General features: G+C 43.9%; 1 pseudogene; it reads left to right on the top strand.

Moving 5' to 3' along the window:
* The first annotated feature begins 916 nt into the window (after window positions 1-916).
* LOC141026876 (uncharacterized) overlaps window positions 917-18058 on the top strand; it is a 41738-nt pseudogene continuing 24596 nt past the window's right edge.

The following is an 18058-nucleotide window of genomic DNA, read 5'->3' as shown; positions in this document are numbered from 1 at the left end:
TCGATCGCCCGCGCCGTCCCGTCGCCGGCACCACCTTGGTGAGCCTCTTTTCTTATCCTTTTTATAAAAAATTCTTATTTGTATGATTTAGATAGTTACTTGTATAATTTTCTTACTTGTATGATTTTTTGTTATACATAGTGCCATGGTCTTGATATCCATCCCCGTCGGCCCTCATCTGGTTTACGATTCAGATGTGGTATATTCTCTTTTACAACTATTTGTTGCATTTTGCGTTTATGACAATTATGCCCATCAAGTTGGCATAGTAGATATTTTTATCTAGGAGGTATGTGAACCGGAAATTGCAACCGACCCTCTTGTCGAGAAATTAAATTTGGTTGAAAAAGAAAATGAGTGTTTGAAAGAAAAATTGAAAAGAATTGAAGAAGCGAGGATGAAAATGGAGTTGTATGTTGCCGATGTCGTCGATGATCACAAGATCAAGATGGATGCAATGCGCTTGAAGATTAGAAAGATTAGAAAATATGCCGTTAATAAAGAGGCTTGGTATCACTACGCTGTCAGATCAATTGTTACCTTAGTTGAGATCTTGATCGCATTTGTTGTTGCATTTAAATTCTTTAGCTAGATAGTTGTATGTTATTTTTTATGAGATTAAGCGTGTATCAACTTTATGTATGAACTTGTATTAATTTGGTCTTTCGGTGTTGTGTAATTAAGATGAGCCGGCAATGGATGTACGATGAGCGACGCTCTCCCCAGTTCATTGATGGCGTGCATACGTTTCTGCTTGCGGCCAAACAAGCGCGATGGTTTTATGTGTTGTCCATGTGCTGTCGGTAAGAATGATAAGAATTACTGTAGCTCAAGAGACATTCACGTCCACATGTTTACGTCCGGTTTCATGTCCATCTATAACTATTGGACCAAGCACGGTGAAAGAGGGGTTCTAATGGAAGAGAATGAAGAAGAAGAGGATGATGACAGCTATCCTGGGTTCCATGAATACGATGGTACTACAATGATGGAAGAAGCTGAAGAAGAGGCATCAGATGAGCCCGCTAATGATCTTGGTTGGGCCATTGCTGATGCAAAGAGAAACTGCGCAAGTGAAAAGGAGAAGTTGAAGTTGCAGCGCATGTTAGAGGACCACAAGAAATTGTTGTACCCAAATTGTAAAGATGACAAGAAAAAGTTGGGTACCACACTGGAATTGCTGCAATGGAAGACATAGAATGGTGTATCTGACAAGGGATTTGAGAAGTTGCTGGAAATGTTAATGGAGATGCTTCCAAAGGACAACGAATTGCCCGACAGTACGTACGAAGCAAAGAAGGTTGTCTGCCCTCTAGGATTAGAGGTGCAAAAGATACATGCATGCCTTAATGACTGCATTCTCTACCGCGGTGAGGAGTACGAGAATTTGAATGCATGCCTGGTATGTGGTGCATTGCACTACAAGATCAGCCGCGATGACCTTGGTGATGTTGAGGGCGAGCGCCCGAGGAAGAGGATTCCTGCCAAGGTGATGTGGTATGCTCCTATAATACCATAGTTGAAACGTTTGTTCTAAAACAAAGATCATGCCAAGTTGATGCGATGGCACAAATAAGATAGTAAGAAAGAGGGGAAGTTGAGAGTACCCGCTGAGGGGTCGCAGTGGAGAAAAATCGAGAGAAAGTGGCGGGACTTTGCAGATGACGCAAGGAATGTATGGTTTGGTTTAAGTGCAGATGACATTAATCCTTTTGGGGAGCAGAGCAGCAATCATAGCACCTGGCCTGTGACTCTATGTATCTATAACCTTCCTCCTTGGTTGTGCTTGAAGCCAAAGTTCATTATGATGCCAGTGCTCATCCAAGGCCCCAAGCAACCCGGCAACGACATTGATGTGTACCTAAGGCCATTTGTTGAAGAACTTCTACAGTTGTGGGACAAAAAAGTTGTGCATGTGTGGGATGAGCACAAACAGCAGGAATTTGACCTACGAGCATTGTTGTTTGTAACCATCAATGATTGGCCTGCTCTTAGTAACCTTTCAAGACAAACAAACAAGGGATACCACACATGCACACACTATTTAGATGATACCGAAAGTATATATTTTGGTAAATGTAAGAAGAATGTGTACCTGGGACATCGTCGATTTCTTCCGATTAAGCATCTCTTAAGAAAGAAAGGCAAGCATTTCAAAGATGAGGCAGATCACCGGAAGAAGCCTTGCCATCGTACTGGTGATGATATACTTGATATGGTCAAGGATTTAAAAGTAATCTTTGGAAAGGGTCCTGACAGACAATCTGTTCCGAATGACGCTAACGGACACGCACCCATGTGGAAGAAGAAATCTATATTTTGGGACCTACCCTATTGGAAAGACCTAGAGGTCTGCTCTACCATCGACGTGATGCACATGATGAAGAATCTTTGCATGAACCTGCTAGGCTTCTTGGGCGTGTATTGGAAGACAAAAGATACACCGGAGGCACGGGAGGACCAGCAATGTATGCACGAAAAAGACGGCATGCATCCAAAGCAGTATCAAGGTCCTTCCAGCTACGCTCTTACCAAAGAAGAGAAGGGAATCTTCTTTGAATGCCTGCTCAGTATGAAGGTCCCGTGTGGCTTCTCATCGAATATAAAGGGAATAATAAATATGGCAGAGAAAAAGTTCCACAACCTAAAGTCTCATGACTGCCATCTGATTATTACGCAATTGCTCCCGGTTGCATTGAGGGGGCTTCTACTGGAGAATGTTCGATTAGCCATTGTGAGGCTATGTGCATTCCTCAATGCAATCCGTCAGAATGTAATTGATCCAAAAATCCTACCAAGGTTACAGAATGATTTGGTGCAATGTCTTGTCAGTTTCGAGTTGGTGTTCCCACCATCCTTCTTCAATATCATGACACATGTCCTAGTTCACCTAGTCGACAAGATTGCCATCCTGGGTCCTGTATTTGTACACAATATGTTCCCCTTTGAGAGGTTCATAGGAGTCTTAAAGAAATATGTTCATAACCGTGCTAGGCCAGAAGGAAGCATCTCCAAGGGCCATGAAACAGAGGAGGTCATTGAGTTTTGTGTTGACTTTATTCCTGACCTTAAGCCGATTGGTGTTCCCGAATCGCGGCATGAGGGCAGACTGGGTGGAAAAGGCACGCTAGGAAAGGATTCAGTAATATGTATGGACGGACATTATTGGGTGCAAGCACACTCACTACTAGGGAAAACCCTAGCAGTAGCGCGAGTATTTTGTCTATCAGTAGCGCGGGACGATGTGCTAATGATAAGGCGCTACAGCTAACGTGTAGCAGTAGCGCCTGTCGTCCCACGCTGCTGTTATACATGTCTAGTAGTAGCGCGCTTTAGTGCAGAGCGCTGCTGCTAATATCTGCATCGCCTTTTAGCAGGAAGCGCTACTGGTAAGGGAGCGCTGCTGCTAACTTTGTTCCCCTTGCTACTGCTAGTTTTATTAGTTTCTGTTTTTTTCTGCATATTTGTTTTGTATTTGAATAGGCTTTATACAATAATCTTTAGCATATCATACACATACAAATGTAATCATAGCATATACATACAAATAGTCTCATCAAATCATGTCATCATCATAATCATCATCCAACACAAAGTGGCCTCTCGTCATCATCTCGAAAATAGCGATACAAGTCTCAATTACTTGCAACTACATCCTCATCCATCTAAACAATGATATACGCGAGAAGAGCTATCACTATGAGTGAGAGCGGAACTATGCAGTACATGAGTTCGTATCCCTCTCTCGCATTAGCGTGAACCTAAACTAACTACTGGCTGTCGCCCGGAAACCGGAAACCGGTACACCTGGGCCTGACACTCCGGCCACTCGTCGTATACTCCTGGCGTAGCACTTCTTCGCCATCGATGATCTATGCACCTGCATCGTCACATGAGTCGATGATATGCAACATATATAGTTGAGCAACAGAAAGAGACAGACTTGGCAAAAATAGAAGCAACATATCATAAGCATAAATAACAAAGTTCATCGTACCCAAAATGCCCTAACTAGAGTGATCTTCGCTAGTCGAGGAGGACGGTTTAGTTACATCAGAAATAAAGTTTCGCCGTGCATAACTCAAAGTTTTGTCATACAGAAAGTATGGACTAAACAGACACATTGTCATATATCGACAATCACTCCAACATGTCGTGCCATCCATCCATGTCAGGGAGATAGTCCCCGAGCTTAGTGAAAGGCTTCATGTCGAGACGCTGAGAGGCTACGCGTGTTCGGACGTCTTCCCGCGACATTTGTCCTTCTTCGTAGAACATCCCTATTTTTTCAATGACCTCCTTCATGATGATTTGGGCAAGTTCCGCTGGATGTGATAGAACTCAGCTCGAAGTCGATGATCCTCGATATCTCCTAAGTCCTTTGCCCATTGCAGAATATGGGCATCGCTGGATTTAGGTGACATGCGAAAGTTCTGGTGATCCCGTCTGTACTCCAGCATGTGGTGTAGGACATAGAATCCATCATTAAGAGAATCACTCGGTTGCTGGATGCAGCAGAAGTCGGTCTTATGGTTGAAGGCGGGCCTGCCGTCCCTTGTCTTCTTGTCGTTGACCTCTCCACCCCGTTTGCCGTAGTAAAAGATAGCACTGTCGAGAACAAACTTGATGTGGGTGTAATCCTTTTTGGTAATGTTCTTCCACGAGTCCAAGTAAAGAGCATGGGAGTATCGGGGGTAGAGGATGATGAGGACGGCGTGCCCGCCGCTGCGCAAAATAAGTACACCTCAAATTAATTAGCCTCCACCGTGCAAATGAATGATTGAAATCGAGGGAAGGATATCCGCGCGGATGACTTACAGGGGATGATAAGGCACGAGAATTGCCTCCTTGTCCTTATTGGTGAGCATGAAATTGACGAGGTAGTCCCTCGCGTATTCACAGTGCTTTGCGCAGACTGCCAAGAAGCCCTCGTGCATGAAGTATGGGTCAGCAACACAGATAAAAGGTATCTACTCAACCCCGATGAGGTAGTTCATGTGCAAGGCATAAAGGCGGTCAAACGTAAAATCCAGCTTCTTCCAGTGAAACATGTCGAAGATGTAATCGAATCAAAGGAAGAACTTCTCCGCGGGGAATGTGTCGACGTACGACAATTGCCGCGGCTCATTAACCACGTAGAGTGGGTATCCTAGATTTTCCGAGGCAAGGAGGCCTTTCTCTCTCCACAGCACATCGTCATGAAGTCTCCTTACATTGCCGAATCTGGCCCCTATCGCTGCTTTAGGTAGGATTGGTTCACCGGCGATATGCCATTTTGCCGCACCGGGGATATCTATACGGTCTTGAACCCGAGGCTGCTGAGGCAGCTGGATCATAGAAGCAGCTTTTTTGCCTTTCCTCGGTCTCTTCCTAGACTTCTTTACTACCAGAAGGTTGTCCATAATACGTTCAGACTCCGGAGGCGGCAATTCAGGCACCGACTCATGACGCTTAAACCCTAAGTAGGCACCAGTATTGACATAATGTTGAGTGTCATCCTCATCCTCATCTACGGCGCCGTCACCAGCAATTAATGGAGCCTCTTCCTCACCCCCTTCGCTATCACCCAGCACGACAGCTGACGCTAATTGGGTAGGTGAGGCGTTGATGTTCATACCTAACTTCGTGCTCGTGGGTGTGCTCCCGGCCGCCTCTAGACGAAGCAGACTCTTTGGCCACAACAGGACCCACCCATTGCAACAATCACCAAGCCGCCACGGGGTCTCATCGTCATCCCCCACTAGTACCAGAGGAGCCAAATTCTCGTGGCCCGGTTTGACACTGGCCACGGAAATCTTGAAGACGTCCGGGGGGATCAGCCGACTGTGGAACAATGGTTCCTTCGGCTCCATTATCGTCGCCTTCCCCACGTCCACCTTCTGGTCGCCGATGGTGTACAATATGGTGCACGGGGTTTCGTCGGCCTGCAAAGAAAAGTCTGCGATGTGAGTGCTACCTCTTGAGCACTACGTTGGTTTTCCCTTGAAGAGGAAAGGGTGATGCAGCAAAGTAGCGTAAGTATTTCCCTCAGTTTTTGAGAACCAAGGTATCAATCCAGTAGGAGGCTACGCGCGAGTCCCTCGTACCTACACAAAACAAATAAATCCTCGCAACCAACGCGATAAGGGGTTGTCAATCCCTTCACGGTCACTTACGAGAGTGAGATCTGATAGATATGATAGGATAATATTTTTGGTATTTTTGTGGTAAAGATGCAAAGTAAAATAAAAGCAAAGTAAAAAGCAAAGGAAATAACTAAGTGTTGGAAGATTAATATGATGAAGATAGACCCGGGGGCCATAGGTATTTTACGATGGGTGAACGAATTACTGTTGAGCAATTGACAGAATTGATCATAGTTATGAGAATATCTAGGTATGATCATGTATATAGGCATCACGTCCGAGACAAGTAGACCGACTCCTGCCTGCATCTACTACTATTACTCCACTCATCGGCCGCTATCCAGCATGCATCTAGAGTATTAAGTTCATGAAAATAGAGTAACGCCTTAAGCAAGATGACATGATGTAGAGGGATAAATTCATGCAATATGATAAAAACCCCATCTTGTTATCCTCGATGGCAACAATACAATACGTGCCTTGCTGCCCCTACTGTCACTGGGAAAGGACACCGCAAGATTGAACCCAAAGCTAAGCACTTCTCCCATTGCAAGAAAGATCAATCTAGTAGGCCAAACCAAACTGATAATTCGAAGAGACTTGCAAAGATAACCAATCATACATAAAAGAATTCAGAAGATTCAAATATTGTTCATAGATAAACTTGATCATAAACCCACAATTCATCGGTCTCAACAAACACACCACAAAAAGAAGATTACATCAAATAGATCTCCACGAGAGAGGGGGAGAACATTGTATTGAGATCCAAAAAGAGAGAAGAAGCCATCTAGCTAATAACTATGGACCCGAAGGTCTGAGGTAAACTACTCACACTTCATCGGAGAGGCTATGGTGTTTATGTAGAAGCCCTCCGTGATGGGTGCCCCCTCCGGCGGAGCTCCGGAACAGGCCCCAAGATGGGATCTCGTGGGTACAGAATGTTGCGGCGGTGGAATTAGGTTTTTGGCTCCGTATCTGATCGTTTGGGGGTACGTAGGTATATATAGGAGGAAGAAGTATGTCGGTGGAGCAACGTGGGGCCCACGAGGGTGGAGGGCGCGCCCTAGGTGGGGGGGTGGGCGTGCCCTGACCTCGTGGCCTCCTGGAAGCTTCTCGTACATAGGGTCCAAGTCTCCTGGATCATGTTCGTTCCAAAAATCACGCTCCCGAAGGTTTCATTCCGTTTGGACTCCGTTTGATATTCTTTTTCTGCGAAACTCTGAAATAGGCAAAAAAACATCAATTCTGGGCTGGGCCTCCGGTTAATAGGTTAGTCCTAAAAATAATATAAACGTGGATAATAAAGCTCAATATTGTCCAAAACAGTAGATAATATAGCATGGAGCAATCAAAAATTATAGATACGTTGGAGATGTATCAAGCATCCCCAAGCTTAATTCCTGCTCGTCCTCGAGTAGGTAAATGATAAAAACAGAATTTTTGATGCGGAGTGCTACTTGGCATAATTTCAATGTAATTGTTCTTAATTGTGGTATGAATATTCAGATCCGAAAGATTCAAGATAAAAGTTCATATTGACATAAAAATAATAATACTTCAAGCATACTAACTAAGCAATTATGTATTCTCAAAATAACATTGCCAAAGAAAGTTCATCCCTACAAAATCATATAGTTTAGTCATGCTCCATTTTCGTCACACAAGAATGCTCTCATCATGCACAACCCCGATGACAAGCCAAGCAATTGTTTCATACTTTAGTAATCTCAAACCTATAAACTTTCACGCAATATATGAGCACGAGCCATGGACATAGCACTATGGGTGGAATAGAGTATGATGATGGGGGTTATGTGGAGAAGACAAAAAGGGAGAAAGTCTCACATCAACGAGGCTAATCAATGAGCTATGGAGATGCCCATCGATTGATGTTAATGCAAGGAGTAGGGATTGCCATGCAACGGATGCACTAGAGCTATAAGTGTATGAAAGCTCAACAAAAGAAACTAAGTGGGTGTGCATCCAACTTGCTTGCTCACGAAGACCTAGGGCACTTGAGGATGCCCATTGTTGGAATATACAAGCCAAGTTCTATAATGAAAAATTCCCACTAGTATATGAAAATGATAAAACAAGAGACTCTCTATCATGAATATTATGGTGCTACTTTGAAGCACAAGTGTGGCAAAAGGATAGTAGCATTGTCCCTTCTCTCTTTTTCTCTCATTTTTTGGGCCTTCTCTTTTTTTATTCCTCACTTGGGACAATGCTCTGAAAATGATGATCATCACACTTCTATTTATTTACAACTCAATGATTACAACTCGATACTAGAACAAAGTTTGACTCTATATGAATGCCTCCGGCGGTGTACCGGGATATGCAATGAATCAAGAGTGACATGTATGAAAGAATTATGAACGGTGGCTTTGCCACAAATACTATGTCAACTACATGATCATGCTAAGCAATATGACAATGATGAATGTGTCATGATAAACGGAATGGTGGAAAGTTGCATGGCAATATATCTCAGAATGGCTATGAAAATGCCATAATAGGTAGGTATGGTGGCTGTTTTGAGGAATATATAAGGAGGTTTATGTGTGAAAGAGCGTATCATATCACGGGGTTTGGATGCACCGGCAAAGTTTGCACCAACTCTCAATGTGAGAAAGGGCAATGCACGGTACCGAAGAGGCTAGCAATGATGGAAGGGTGAGAGTGCATATAATCCATGGACTCAACATTAGTCATAAAGAAATCACATACTTATTGCAAAAATCTACAAGTCATAAAAAACCAAGCACTACACGCATGCTCCTAGGGGGATAGATTGGTAGGAAAAGACCATCGCTCGTCCCCGACCGCCACTCATAAGGAGGACAATCAAAGAACACCTCATGTTTCAAATTTGTTACATAACGTTTACCATACGTGCATGCTACGGGACTTGCAAACTTCAACACAAGCATTTCTCAAATTCACAACTACTCAAGTAGCACGACTTTGATATTATTACCTCCATATCTCAAAACAATCATCAAGCATCAAACTTCTCTTAGTATTCAACACACTCATAAGAAAGTTTTTACTAATCTTGAATACCTAGCATATTAGGATTATTTAAGCAAATTACCATGCTATTTAAGACTCTCAAAATAATCTAAGTGAAGCATGAGAGATCAATAGTTTCTATAAAACAAATCCACCACCGTGCTCTAAAAGATATAAGTGAAGTACTAGAGCAAAACTATATAACTCAAAAGATATAAGTGAAGCACATAGAGTATTCTAATAATTTCCAAATCATGTATGGCTCTCTCAAAAGGGGTGTACAGCAAGGATGATTGTGGTAAAATAAAAAGAAAAGACTCAAATCATACAAGACGCTCCAAGCAAAACACATATCATGTGGTGAATAAAAATATAGTTCCAAGTAAAGTTACCGATGGAAGTAGACGAAAGAGGGGATGCCTTCCGGGGCATCCCCAAGCTTAGGCTCTTGCCACTCCTTGTTCCATAATCCATCAAAATCTTTCACCCAAAACTTGAAAACTTCACAACACAAAACTCAACAGAAATCTCGTGAGCTCCGTTAGCGAAAGAAAACAAAAGACCACTTCAAGGTACTGTAATGAACTCATTCTTTATTTATATTGGTGTTAAACCTACTGTATTCCAACTTCTCTATGGTTTATAAACTATTTTACTAGCCATAGATTCATCAAAATAAGCAAACAACACACGAAAAACAGAATCTGTCAAAAACAGAACAGTCTGTAGTAATCTGTAACTAACGTAAACTTATGGAACTGCAAAAAATGAGCCAAAATAGGACGACCTAGTCAATTTGTTTATTGATCAGCAGCAATTGGAATCATTATTTTATCACGTTCTGGTGATTTTTAACAATTGTTTTCATGAACAGAAAGTTTCTGGAAATTTCTGCAAGATCAAATAACTATCATCCAAGAAGATTCTATAGGTTTAACTTGGCACAAACACTAATTAAAACATAAAAACACATCTAACCAGAGGCTAGATCAAATATTTATTCCTAAATAGAAGCAAAAAGCAAAAAAACTAAAAATAAAATTGGGTTGCCTCCCAACAAGCGCTATCGTTTAACGCCCCTAGCTAGGCATAAAAGCAAGGATAGATCTAGGTATTGCCATCTTTGGTTTTCAACTTTTTAGCGGAATCAAGCTCGAATCCGGGAGGTCTTTACGTTTCCCTTCATATTCTGAAATTTTTAGATCTAAAGAATCCAACCGCTTATTGCAAAGAGTAATCAACATATTCATACGGTGAATATTTCCGCTAACGTTCTTAAGAGGTTCAAGAGACTTCTGTAAAATCTTAGTTACTTCGCAATTTTTTTCAAAAACTTGTGTCTCTTCGTGAGTAGGATGAGGCCCCTTTTGTTGAGGTAGTGTTCCCACTATACCTTCTATAACTTCAAGCACAATATGGGGATCAATTTCAATAAAATTGCCTTTGGCAACGCAATCCAAGAGTTGTCTATGAGACATATTTAATCCAACATAAAAATTGCGAAGCAAAATTCCCAGGTTCACTTCAAAGGTACAATTACGATAAGACTCCATTATTCTCAGCCAGGCATCTTTTAAGTTTTCTCCTTGTCTTTTTTTGAAGTGAAAAACTTCAAACTCAGGGGACAACGGAGTGGATAAGGGACTAGCCATAACGACAAGCAACGAAAAAGAGGCGAACGAGAAAGAGAGGGCGAATAAAACGGCAAGGGTGAAGTGGGGGAGAGGAAAGCGAGAGGCAAATGGCAAATAATGTAATGCGGGAGATAAGGGTTTGTGATGGGTACTTGGTATGTTGACTTTTGCGTAGACCTCCCCGGCAACGGCGCCAGAAATCCTTCTTGCTACCTCTTGAGCACTGCGTTGGTTTTCCCTTGAAGAGGAAAGGGTGATGCAGCAAAGTAGCGTAAGTATTTCCCTCAGTTTTTGAGAACCAAGGTATCAATCCAGTAGGAGGCTACGCGCGAGTCCCTCGTACCTACACAAAACAAATAAATCCTCGCAACCAACGCGATAAGGGGTTGTCAATCCCTTCACGGTCACTTACGAGAGTGAGATCTGATAGATATGATAGGATAATATTTTTGGTATTTTTGTGATAAAGATGCAAAGTAAAATAAAAGCAAAGTAAAAAGCAAAGGAAATAACTAAGTGTTGGAAGATTAATATGATGAAGATAGACCCGGGGGCCATAGGTTTCACTAGTGGCTTCTCTCAAGAGCATAAGTATTTTACGGTGGGTGAACGAATTACTGTTGAGCAATTGACAGCATTGAGCATAGTTATGAGAATATCTAGGTATGATCATGTATATAGGTATCACGTCCGAGACAAGTAGACCGACTCCTGCCTGCATCTACTACTATTACTCCACTCATCGACCGCTATCCAGCATGCATCTAGAGTATTAAGTTCATGAAAACAGAGTAACGCCTTAAGCAAGATGACATGATGTAGAGGGATAAATTCATGCAATATGATAAAAACCCCATCTTGTTATCCTCGATGGCAACAATACAATACGTGCCTTGCTGCCCCTACTGTCACTGGGAAAGGACACCGCAAGATTGAACCCAAAGCTAAGCACTTCTCCCATTGCAAGAAAGATCAATCTAGTAGGCCAAACCAAACTGATAATTCGAAGAGACTTGCAAAGATAACCAATCATACATAAAAGAATTCAGAAGATTCAAATATTGTTCATAGATAAACTTGATCATAAACCCACAATTCATCGGTCTCAACAAACACACCGCAAAAACAAGATTACATCAAATAGATCTCCACGAGAGAGGGGGAGAACATTGTATTGAGATCCAAAAAGAGAGAAGAAGCCATCTAGCTAATAACTATGGACCCGAAGGTCTGAGGTAAACTACTCACACTTCATCGGAGAGGCTATGGTGTTGATGTAGAAGCCCTCCGTGATGGGTGCCCCCTCCGGCGGACCTCCGGAACAGGCCCCAAGATGGGATCTCGTGGGTACAGAAGGTTGCGGCGGTGGAATTAGGTTTTTGGCTCCGTATCTGATCGTTTGGGGGTACGTAGGTATATATAGGAGGAAGAAGTACGTCAGTGGAGCAACGTGGGGCCCACGAGGGTGGAGGGCGCGCCCTGGGGGTGGGCGCGCCCCCCTACCACGTGGCCTCCTGGAAGCTTCTCTTACGTAGGGTCCAAGTCTCCTGGATCATGTTCATTCCAAAAATCACGCTCACGAAGGTTTCATTCCGTTTGGACTCCGTTTGATATTCTTTTTCTGCGAAACTCTGAAATAGGCAAAAAACATCAATTCTGGGCTGGGCCTCCGGTTAATAGGTTAGTCCCAAAAATAATATAAAAGTGGATAATAAAGCCCAATATTGTCCAAAACGGTAGATAATATAGCATGGAGCAATCAAAAATTATAGATACGTTCGAGACGTATCAGTGAGACATCCGAAAGGCAACGAAAACAGGAGATTATACATTCATTGAAGGGGCCGGTGTGATAGATACCGTGAGGGGTTCGAGCTCAGCCAAAGACGAAGCACCGCCGAGCACGTCCGGTGCCAGAGCCGGTGCCGGAGCAGGTGCGGGAGCTGCTACCTCTTGAGCACTGCGTTGGTTTTCCCTTGAAGAGGAAAGGGTGATGCAGCAAAGTAGCGTAAGTATTTCCCTCAGTTTTGAGAACCAAGGTATCAATCCAGCAGGAGGCCACACACGAGTCCCTCGCACCTACACAAACAAATAAATCCTCGCAACCAACGCAATAAAGGGGTTGTCAATCCCTTCACGGTCACTTACGAGAGTGAGATCTGATAGATATGATAAGATAATATTTTTGGTATTTTTATGATAAATATGCAAAGTAAAGAAAGCAAAATAAAAACGACGCTAGAAATAACTTGTTGACGGGAGATTAATATGATGGAAAATAGACCCAGGGGCCATAGGTTTCACTAGTGGCTTCTCTCAAGAGCATAAGTATTACGGTGGGTGAACAAATTACTGTTGAGCAATTGACAGAATTGAACATAGTTATGAGAATATCTAGGTATGATCATGTATATAGGCATCACGTCCGAGACAAGTAGACCGACTCCTGCCTGCATCTACTACTATTACTCCACACATCGACCGCTATCCAACATGCATCTAGAGTATTAAGTTCATAAGAACAGAGTAACGCTTTAAGCAAGATGACATGATGTAGAGGGATAAACTCATGCAATATGATATAAACCCCATCTTGTTATCCTCGATGGCAACAATACAATACGTGCCTTGCTGCCCCTACTGTCACTGGGAAAGGACACCGCAAGATTGAACCCAAAGCTAAGCACTTCTCCCATTGCAAGAAAGATCAATCTAGTAGGCCAAACCAAACTGATAATTCGAAGAGACTTGCAAAGATAACCAATCATACGTAAAAGAATTCAGAAGATTCAAATATTGTTCATAGATAAACTTGATCATAAACCCACAATTCATCGGTCTCAACAAACACACCGCAAAAGAAGATTACATCGAATAGATCTCCACAAGAGAGGGGGAGAACATTGTATTGAGATCCAAAAAGAGAGAAGAAGCCATCTAGCTAATAACTATGGACCCGAAGGTCTGAGGTAAACTACTCACACATCATCGGAGAGGCTATGGTGTTGATGTAGAAGCCCTCCGTGATCGATGCCCCCTCCAGCGGAGCTCTGGAAAAGGCCCCAAGATGGGATCTCACGGGTATAGAAGGTTGCGGCGGTGGAATTAGGTTTTTGGCTCCGTATCTGGTAGTTTGGGGGTACGTAGGTATATATAGGAGGAAGAAGTACGTCCGTAGAGCAACGTGGGGCCCACGAGGGTGGAGGGCGTGCCTGGGGGGGGGGGGGTAGGCGCGCCCCCTACCTCGTGCCCTCCTGGTTGATGTCTTGACGTAGGGTCCAAGTCCTCTGGATCACGTTCGTTCTGAAAATCACGTTCCCGAAGGTTTCATTCCGTTTGGACTCCGTTTGATATTCTTTTTCTGCGAAACTCTGAAATAGGCAAAAACAGCAATTCTGGGCTGGGCCTCCGGTTAATTGGTTAGTCCCAAAAATAATATAAAAGTGTATAATAAAGTTCAATAATGTCCAAAACAGAATATAATATAGCATGGAACAATAAAAAATTAGATACATTGGAGACGTATCAGGAGCCGGTGCGGGAGCCGGTGCAAGAGCCGGTGCGGGAGCAAGTGCAGCTGCAGGTGCTGGTGCAACGCTAGTCGAGCTGCTCCCGAAGAAGTCAGCAAGGGGAAAGTCCGTTGCATTTTTTTTCTGGATTTTGCCTGCTCCAATTGAAAACGACCGGAACCAAGGTAGTAGACATATCTACAAGCACCTGTTTTGCGGCAGCTACCGCTGTTGCGACTGTCTCAGATGATTTCTTCTCAACCGCAATCTCAACCTTCTTGTCGATGTTTTCTTTAGTTAACCTCCGTCTTTCCTTTCTCTCCTCCGTGGTCTCACGGTAGTACTTCTTCCACGTGGCGCCGTCTCCGACACCGTGCATGCGTCCATACGACGGTCGAGTCTCCACCTGGAGTCCTTTCAATATGTTCAACGCCCGGTTGAATGGAGTGTCCCACTTGGGCCCCGCCAACGCCTCAGACGGCGAGTCGCTTTCGGCCGCAATCCTGTGCTGCTCTCTCTACAAAAGGCACAAGGATCGTTTACAAATATGACTAACGTGCAGTCGAATTGATCAGAAACTAAAATTACCAGCAGTCTCATGAACTCCCTCGTGACCGCGTTCGTCTCGAAAACCTTCTTCACTGGGTCCCAACGGTACCGGGCCCTGAGGATGTCACGCTCCTGCGGGACGGTGAACTCCGCCAAGGGGTCTGGGATGCCCAGACTCGCGGCTTCCGCGTCCTCCTTGGCCCATACAGACCTCTTCCCGCCATAACCACGGCTCGAGGTGGTGGCACCCAATGTTCCTCTGTTGAAGCCCCTTCATGTACTTCGACTTTTTTTGGCAGCTTCGGCCTCGCAAGCTGCCTTGAATATTTGAAAGTGCTCTGCCGTGATTGTCGGATTATCCTTTACAATCTCGGAGTAGGGTTCCTTTTTGTTGACGATCCGATATTTCACCCTTGATTTCCAGGCGGCCAACGCGTCGCTAAACTTGGTCATGGCGTGTTTGTTTATCTTCTTCATTGCCGGGTCCTTATCTGGATCTTTATAATCCTTTTCATTCTAGCCCAGGAACAAGAATATCTGGTGCAGCTTCTTTAGGAGGGAGGGCCTCATATTATCTATCTTCTTTAGTTTCTCATCGTTGATGGTGGCGGTTGTTCGTATGATGCAGCCTATTTGATTGCCGTAGCACGCGCGCACTTCCTCGGGCGCGTTTGGCTCAAAATTGCCGTCGTCCACCTCCGTGACCACCAGTCTAGTAGTCCCGAGCTTGTTAGGAAGTCGTTGCCTCTTTGCTTTCGGTTCTATACTGGCTCCGCTAGTCTCGGCGCCGGTCTCAGTCTCAGCGCCGGTCACGATGCCGGTCTCAGTCTCAGCGCCGGTCTCGATGCCGGTCTCAGTCTCAGCGCCGGTCTCGATGTTGGTCTCAATCTTCGATGTGACTGGTGGACCCAGCAACATCAACTCTTGATCGTCGGCTTCCCTCAAAAATTCTTCTGCCGCCAGGTAGACGTTGTCACAGTCACCAGAACCCTGTCCTTCATCGTTGCTAGCCATGTGTTTCCTACGATTAAATCTAGTCAATTAATTCTAGACCTAATAAAATGAATAATGACATAAAAAGGCCTATGCTTTGCAGGAACGTTGACTCCTTCCCGGTGCGGCAAATCCCGGGCACTCGATATGTCCTAGTTTGTAGCACAAGTCATGCCGAAATTCACGGAAAATTTCAGCATGACTTTTGCTAAAAAGTGGACAAATCGAGAACCTGAAATTTGCCGGAACGGAAATGAATCAACATTCCGGCAAAACATAGGCCACTCGGCTTCATTCCCTGGAAAAAACAAAGCAACTTGGGCACAATCGAACCACTTCAATGAAAAGATATAACATGAGCAAACACTATTGAGGAATTTGCATATAACATGGCCACTTCAATGAAAAGATATAATCAACAATAATGGAATATGCAAATGAACATCAATGACATATATCATATAACAACAATCTTGTTTTTTGTTTACATAGCAACAATTAGTTTAACCAAGTTTTTGAAAAGAAAAACAATTCTGTTTTTTGTTTATAGCTAAATGCCATAGCTAATGTTTTTTATTTATAGCTAAATACTTTTGTTTTTTTGTCTAAAGCTAAAAGTCTAGGAACTCCATTTTCTCTAACCCTTCTGACCTCATCAAAATTGCCACAGCAAGACCTTAGTACCTACACCCAATTTCTTCAAAAATATTCAGGTCCATAGTCCAAATAATTCAAATTTCATTTGAATGAAATTTGGAACAGATTCAGGTCCATAGTCCAAATAATTTTTTATAGCTAAGTGTTTTTTGTTTATAGCCTCTATTAATTTAAATCTAAATGCTACTATTATTTACATACCCTCTATTAATTTAAAGCTAAATGGAATTACTGTTTATGCATTTTCATAAAAATTTGCCCTAGCTAATTTCCTAAAAAAATTGCTAATCATTTTTCCTAAATGCTAAAAAATTCCTACTACCCTAAACAAATCTAGGGTTCATATGAACATCAACACATCATCAACATATATATGAATTGCCCTAGCAGAGAGAGAGGAGGGCAGGGGAGAGGAGAGGCAGAACCTTACGGTCGGCGGCGAGGGAAGGCTTTGGCTCGGGCAGCGGAGGTCCTGGGCGGGCTCGGGCGGCGGCGGTGAGCTCGAGGGAGGCGACGGTGAGGTCGACGACGGCCTCGGGCGGCGGCTGTGAGGTCGAGGGCGGCCTCGGGCGGCGGCGGTGTGGTCGAAGGCGGCCTCGGGCGGCGACGGTGTGGTCGAAGGCGGCAGGGTGACGGCGGCGATGGAGCAGTTGGGGGAGAAGGGGGAGTGGAGGGGGAAGGACTTAGCAAAATTTTGAGCCCGCGCAGCCGGGGGTTAAGTCAAACTAGCAGTAGCACGTTTTGCCGAACCGTGCTATAGCTAAGTTAGCTATAGCGTTTTCCAGCGAAATGCGCTACAGCTATTCCTTTCTGTTTTAGTTTTATTTCTCTTTTGTTTTCTTTACATTTTCATTTTTTTCATTTCTCCTTTTTTATTTCTTTCATTTTCATTTACTTTTCTACTTATTTTTCTATTTATTTTCTTTTTCATAGCAGTAGCGCTCTACAGCATAAACGCGCTGCTACAAAGTTTTTAGCAGTAGCGTGCTTTTGGAAGAACCGCTACTACTATTCCTAGCCTACCGGCACCAGTGAGGGAATTATAGTAGTAGCGCTTTTCCGCGCAGACACGCTACTGCTACAATAATGGTTGTAGCGTGCTTTTGTGACTGTCAGATGACGGGTTCTGGCAAAACCCTCAAGGTTCAAACACTGGGGTGCGCGCGAAGATCTCCCCCTACCGATCCACGTCCTAGCTTCGCTAAGATCTCAAGGGCTAACTCGACGAACTCGCAACACAAGGGACACAAGATTTATACTGGTTCGGGCCACCGTTGTGGTGTAACACCCTACTCCAGTGTGGTGGTGGATTGCTTCTTGGGCTGAGGATGAACCGTACAAGGGGAAGAACAGCCTCCTGAGGCGAGGTGTTCTTGTGTTTGGTGGGTGTGAGGATGAACTGAATGAGTTCGAGACCCCTTGCCTCCTACTGTGGTGGCTAATCCTATTTATAGAGGCCCTGGTCCTCTCCCCAAATATTGAGCGGGAAGGGAGCCAACAACGGCCAATTTGAAAGGGGAAAGCTAGTACAACTTATCCTGACAAAAGCAGTCTTCGCCTGTGAAAGACT

Source organism: Aegilops tauschii, chromosome 7 (assembly GCF_002575655.3).
Source record: "Aegilops tauschii subsp. strangulata cultivar AL8/78 chromosome 7, Aet v6.0, whole genome shotgun sequence".
In the NCBI taxonomy this organism is placed as follows: domain Eukaryota; kingdom Viridiplantae; phylum Streptophyta; class Magnoliopsida; order Poales; family Poaceae; genus Aegilops; species Aegilops tauschii.
This window is presented reverse-complemented; position numbering and strand designations above follow the sequence as displayed.